Below are 7,337 nucleotides of genomic sequence, written 5' to 3'. Positions count from 1 at the left end.
GTTTTCAATTTTGAGTGGTAGTGTGTAAATGATTAAAACGGTGTGTTAGTTGTGTAACTTCTGTAGTCTGTGTGCACCCTTCTGGGTACAAGTGCACCACTCTGCTAAATGTGTTTGGTGTTTGAGAATGTGTTTAGAGGTGTGGTAAATGGGAGATTCAGTGCCATAACTGTGGAATCGATTTAATGAAAGAGCTTTGGTAGTTGACAGTTTAGTTTAGCAATTCAGAAAAACTGTAACACAAAACTTAAATATTAAAGTGAACACTCTCTTTACTAAACAAATGTTTAGAAAAGTAGCAAGACTCTTTCTGAGCTTTGAAACCAAACAGAAACACTCATCTGCAATGAAAAAAAAAATCCTGTTCATGTTTTGTTGTATTGTTTCCCATTTTATAACTGTTTATTTAATTGTATTTGTATTTTTACTCCTCTCACTGTTGCCTCACACCTCCATGATCAGGGGTTTGAATCTCACCTGTCTGGATGCATGGAGGTTGCGTGTTCTCCTCGTGCTCGGAGGGATTTTTCCAGGTACTCTAAGACCTTGATTTCCGAATAAAATACTAAATACACTTTCATCTGAAAATTTATTAATAGCCCAGTTTTTTTTTTCAGCTCAGGTAAGATGCTTCAAACTAGCTTCCACTCTAGTTCAGAAGTGGTTTGATACTAGGAAGCAACAGTTGTAGCCCATTTCCCAAAGAAGTTGTCTGTGGTGGCTCTTGGTGCACTGACTCCAGCCTCACTCCACTCCTTGTAAAGTTCTTGAATCGGCTTTGCTTGATAATCTTCTTTATGCTGTGGCCTTAGGGAGTTTCCTACCACACTCTTCCCTTTCAGTCAACTTTCCATAAATATGCTTTTTGACCATAAAGTGACGACTCTCTATGGTTTATTCTCCTTGTGGAGGGTTCTGATGATCAACTTTCCTGTCAGCTGTAATCATCTAAATTTCCTGGAAATATTTTACTTTACATGTAATTGATTTAGAATTTAAGAGAGCTTTACTTTTTAAATGAATTTAAATCGCAAAAGAAAATTAAATTGACTTTTTCATGATATTCTATTTTTTTTATATATATTCTTTCTCTCTATCTTTCCTGGTAGACAGTATACTAAAAAATTATTCCTGTTATCCAATTCACCACATCTGTAAGTTCTGTTGCACCAGAGCTCTCACTTGCATTTTGGATCCCATGCTCGCATCTTTAAACACAGCATGACTTTCTTCAAACTGGACATGCAGTACTCATTCTGATTCTTAAAAAGCCAGGGTTTCTCCTTAAGGAACCCCATAATTACAGACCCATTTCTAACTTTCCTTTTCTGGACAAACTACTTGAGCATGTGGTAGCAACAAAGACCTGTTTCAGAATTTCATTCTGGCGTTTGGTTAGTAATTCATTCGCACTTGTCAGAGTTAGAATTGATTTGGTGGTTGAAACTGATTGTGCGATGCTGAACATATTTTTTTTCTGCTGGTTTTTACACACTATCCCATGACAGATTCTGGACTCAAATAAAAAAAAATTGTTGGCGTTTATGGTATTGCTCTTTCTAAGTTCCCATGGTCTCTCTCACACACAGCAATTTGATTTAATCACTACGTCTATGTTGAGCTTGTCATGCCTCTCCTATGGTGTTCCCCAGGGTTCAGTACCTGGCCCGCTCTTATTCACTATATCTTTGCTCCCCCTTGGTAATATAATCAGTTAAAGGATCTAAAGCTCAGCTGTTATGGCTGGACTCAAATAAAAAAAATTGTTGGCCTTTATGGTACTGCTTTTTCTAAGTTCCCATGCTGTCTTTCTTACACACAGCAATTTTGTTTAATCACTATGTCTATGTTAAGCTTGTCCTGCCTCTCTTATGGCGTTTCCCAGGTTTAGTACCTGGCCTGCTCTTATTCACTATATCTTTGCTCCCCCATGTTAATATAATCAGGCAAAGGATCTAAAGCTCAGCTGTCATGGTTCATGATGACTTTTTTAAAGCTTTTTCCCTTTGCATGGCCTCTTTATCCACGTTATCAGGCTGTTTCCATGCTGTTGACGTGAATTTGGTTATGGCGAATCAAAAGACTTCACATTCATCAAGCTCTTGCCATAATAATGGCTAAACTCATTTGCACACTGAGCCAGATTTCTCTGCTTTACAACCTGCACGAGTGACGCAGAGCTCTCCATTAAAATGAAATGAATAGCATGTGGTGCTGCGAAATTGCAACAGCCTTATGCTGCATTGGTTGTCTGTCTGACCGAAAAAGACCAGGATAAGTACAAAATTTTAATGGCTCAATGATAGCAAATCTGAGGTCATGATAATTGCCGGCCATGGCATTGTAAAAAAAATTAAATAACACTCGCTGCAAACACTTTAACTCAGGTAAAAGACATGATGTCATTTTATACTTATCATTTGAATCTTATATTATTAGTTATTTTTTTAGCGTGGTGACAGATATTTTGCTTTCTTAAATTTAAGGAACATAGTTGCTTGCATGGGTTTCAGATATTTTAAGTTTGGAAGGATTTGAACCTCAAACCTGTTTCATTGTCGCGCTATAGATAGATGTTAGCCTTTTGCCCTCTATCTAACATCACCACCAGCCACCACTGAGGACAACATGCACCTGCAAATAGGAAGAAAACCTCAGACAAAGACAAGATACACTTTTTTCTGTCTGTTGATTGCTTAAACATTTCTATCACAATGGTATCATTGTCAAGAATTACTAATTCTTGCAACTAATAATTACAACTCGAATCCTATTATAACTCGATCTACTCCCAAAACCTTAAATCTGTATGAGCAAACTTGAAACATGCTTATAACCAAACAAATAAGATTTACAAATAAGACGATCAGAGCATATACTGTATGTACTGTATAAACCTGTGTCCAATGCCAACGCCACATAAGAACAACGGAACAACCAGTTTATTTACATTCTGAAATTACAGGTACACTGCTTTATCACCCTCCAAAGATGTGATCATCAACAGAATGAAAAACAATCAAGCACTTATCTAAAATACTGTTTGTTACCTGTTTTACAGTATATGAAGGACTGTTGAAAATATATCTGGCCCGCATCTGATTGTAGTGTTATATTAATAATAATAAAAAAATGGATAAAGCTTAAAACACTTGGGTTTTAAGGTCTTAACATTTGACAGAAAATCACAACTGAATGGGTTCTCTGGTGCAACACCTAAAGTGATGAATCCTTGAGCTGGGGTGAAACTGGGGAGTTTCTCCATCATGAGTTAATGTCGACAAAAAGCTGAGCAGAGCTATAATTTCTAATGTAAATATACATTGTGACTTTGTGGTGATAATAATGATAACGTCATACACTTTCAAGCTGTTTTAACGAAAAAGCACTGTTGCCTAGCTCACTAACTCACGGTCTGTGTGCAATGAGATTCCCAAAATTCCCAAAATTTCATGTGTGTGAAGTGTGTATGCATAAATGTTAACTGGATGCACATATGATTCAATGACTCATTGAACAGTTTGAGGTTCAAAATTATATAAATTATACATTATGACCTTTATAATGATCAGATCCCAAGTCACGTGACAGAATAGACACTGATGTTCTGCATTATCATTATCATTGAAACATCAACTAAAGGAATGTTTTTTGTAGGAATCCTATTAATTGATTCACTCCTAGAACTTTGCAAAATCGATGCAAAAGTGCAATAAGCTTCTCTGGTGGCTTGTGCTGGCAAAAATCCATTAAACGGAATTTTACTAAAATAGTTCATCTTTGTTTTTTATAATTTGTCCCCTTTTTACTATGTACTGTACATTCACTGGCCACTTCATTAGGTACACCTGTTCAACTTATTGTTAGCAAATATATCTAATCAATCAATCAAATAGCAATTGAATGCATTTAGGCATGCCGCATGGTCAAGATGATCTGCTGAAGTTTAAACCGAGCATCAGAATGGGGGAAGAAAGTTGATTTTAAACGTGGCATGAAAGCACAAGAAAAAAGGTGAAAATGCTTTGTTGATACCAGAGGAAAATGGCTAGACCTCTCTGAGCTGATAGAAAGGCAACAGTAACTCAAATAACAGCTATGGTATGCTGAAGGACATCTTTAAGAGTACAACACATCAAACCTGGAAGCAGATGTGCTACAGCATCAAAAGGATTTACGTCTGTCAGCTAAGATCAGCAAACTGAAGCTACATTTTACATGGATTCACCAAAATTAGACAATAGAAAATTAGAAAGCATTGCCTGGTGTGATGAGTCTCGATGGTGGTGTGGTCAGAATTTGGTGTAATCAACATAAAAGCATGAATCCTGCTTTGTATAGCCTGCTTCAGGCTGCTGGTGGTGGTCTGATAGTGTGGGGATATTTTCTTAGCACACTTTGGATCCCTTAGCACCATATCCCTTAGAGCATGGTTTAAATAACCTGAGTACTTTTGCTGACCATGTCCATCCTTTTTTGACCATAGGATAAAGCGCCATACTGTACCGCAAAGCTGAGGTAATCTCAAACTGACTTCTCGAAAATAAAAATGACTCTCAAATGGCCTTCACATTCACCTGATCTCAAACCAAGAGAGCATCTTTTTTAATGTAGTGGAACAGGAGATTCACATTATGGATGTGCAGATGTCAAATTTGCAGCAACCGTGTGATATAATCATGTCAATACGGATTAAAATCTCGAAGGAATGTTTTCAGCACCTTGTTGAATCTATGCCATGATGAATTTGAGGCCCAAAGGGTCCCACACAGTACTAGCAAGGTGTACCTAATAAAGTGGCCAGCTAAAAAGCTTTGACGTACCAATTATCTTTGTTTGAAAAAGTCAGAAGTTCTGTCTTCTGAGTTTCATGAAATGAAATTTCAACCCGGCTTTTGACTGCTTTCGACTGTTCTGAGGAACACAGAGAATGGTAGTGAATGTTTCCTACATATTATATTCCTGTCACTGCTAGGAATATAATTTGGATGTGTGGCTGGTTGGCGAACCATTACTGGATGTCACATCTATCTCATTTAACAATAGAGTGTTGTCTGGAACACTGGGGTGTCTCTCAGGGAATATGTAGGGAACATTCATCGAAATAAGACCTTTTAGAAGGTAATAGTGACTATACAAGGTTTTGAAAATGTACTGAAGGCCTATGTTTTTCATATAGGTTATTATTACTTTTTATTAGCTTTATTCCATTTTCGTTTTTTGCTGTAAACCCAAGCTCACCGTTAAATGTACACCGTTGTATGTACTTCCAGTGAATTCTCTGAATAAAGTTTTATCTATAGCTTATAGAAACATTAACAACGACACAGTGAATCCTGTATTCAACGATTCTCATACAACATGGATCACCTCTTTCACATGTTCTTCTTAAAAAGTCTACATGGATTTGTTCATGCCTGTTCGCTTTACTGTTATTATATAACCATCACTTATATTTAGTAGACGCTTTAAACTAAATCGGAGTGCAGTGAATCCAGGGCCTATTTATAAAATAATCAGTTGTTATGTAAGGAACTCAACATTTTAGGAGTCCTGTTCTAAAATGGAAAATGAATCAACAACCAGGAATGTGTGATGCTGCCCAACATAAATTCATTCTATGTGCGACATATTCTGCATTCCGAATATGTTTCATGCTATTTGAGAACATTATGGAATATTAGTTAACAATAAAGAACATTATACAACATTATAAAACACTGTACTGTACTTGAACTATTGAACATAGTTTTCCATAGGTTTTAGATTTTTTGAAACCTGCTTTGCGACAATGACTATTGTTAAAAGTGCTATATAAATAAAATGTAATAGAATTGAACTGTATTTTATTGGATATTATTGTAAAAATTGTTTTATTTATTGAAAATTTTATATTTTATCTGAAAAAACAATTAACAAATTGTTAAACTTCCACTTTAAATCAGGAATTTATACATACTGTAGGAGGGAAAAAAAATCCCTTACAGGTCGCTTCCCTCAAATACAGTATACTGTATATGAGCTACAGTGTGTTATAAGATTTAATTACATCATAATTAAACTGGAACATTTGTTTCTGTTGTGTACTGCAGTGGTGCATTTTGATATGCTTGCAATTTTTATCACAAAGAAAATCTTGATGCTTCCTTCTTACTAGAGCTCTCCGACCAGTGAAGTGATTATTTATTCTAGATGAATAATATATATATATATATATATATATGTATATATATATATATATATATATATATATATATATATATATATATACTGTAATGTAATGATACTGCTAGTGGTATTAATAATTAATATAATAAAAAAGAAGTTATTTTGCAAGTAAATGAGCAAATTAGCAAATGAGAATGCAAAGAAAATATATAGTGCCTCCAATACTTTATTCTAAATCGTTTATGCTTATTAACCTAAACAGATTATTTTAATAAATATTATTATAATATTATAATATTATTTTAATAATTATTAAAATAAATTTTGTACGAATATGCATTGATTCTAGAACAGCATATAATGAAGTTTGATGAACTGAGGGAAGTTTGTGTGTGTGATTAAGAGAGAGAGAGAGAGAGAGAGAGAGAGAGAGAAGGAGGAAGAGAGACAGACTGCTATCAGGAGAGTATGAATTGTTCGGGCATCCTCGTACCGTCAGGGATATACTGTAAAGCAGAGACAGATCCTGAGCAGGTACAAGCTGAGTGAATGCAGTCTGGCTGTGGAGACAGGACGACCCAAGAAAGCAGAGACTGTGTGCTCAGTATACAAGTGGTGAGGTTAAGATGGAGCTGCACTTCCTCCTCCACTGTTAAAAATATTAAAATATAAGGAACACCGTTTTCCAAATGTTCTCCAAATTAACAGAATTAGAATTTTTTAAAGAATAATGTTAGGAGAAGGCGCCACTGCTGCCCTCGCTGCAAAATATGTCAGAATGTGAGAGAGACAGTGAGACACAGCGCACAGTGAACACACCCTGAATATCCCTAACCCCAACTAATCAGAATTAACCTCACTACTGTTCAGTTACTGATCAGTTTTTGTTGTTGTTATTAATATTGATGCTTTTTGTCAATTTTGGTTTTATTGTTTAGCTACTATGTTTTTTCCTTCATATTGTATATGCATAATGTAATACATTACCGCTTATAAGTTTGGGATCACTTTCTTACTTCATGCTCGTTCCTGATGTTTCTTTCTTTTTACATTGTAAAGCAATACTGAAAGCGTCCAAAATACACAATATTCTCCTTTGAACAGTTGATATATTGATGTATCTGCTACTCCTGATCTGTAAAGGCTTCATAACGGCCCTAATCTGAGGT

This window comes from Clarias gariepinus, chromosome 3, assembly GCF_024256425.1.
Source record: "Clarias gariepinus isolate MV-2021 ecotype Netherlands chromosome 3, CGAR_prim_01v2, whole genome shotgun sequence".
Classification (NCBI taxonomy): domain Eukaryota; kingdom Metazoa; phylum Chordata; class Actinopteri; order Siluriformes; family Clariidae; genus Clarias; species Clarias gariepinus.
The sequence above is the reverse complement of the archived record's forward strand: the minus strand, read 5'-3'. Positions refer to the sequence as shown.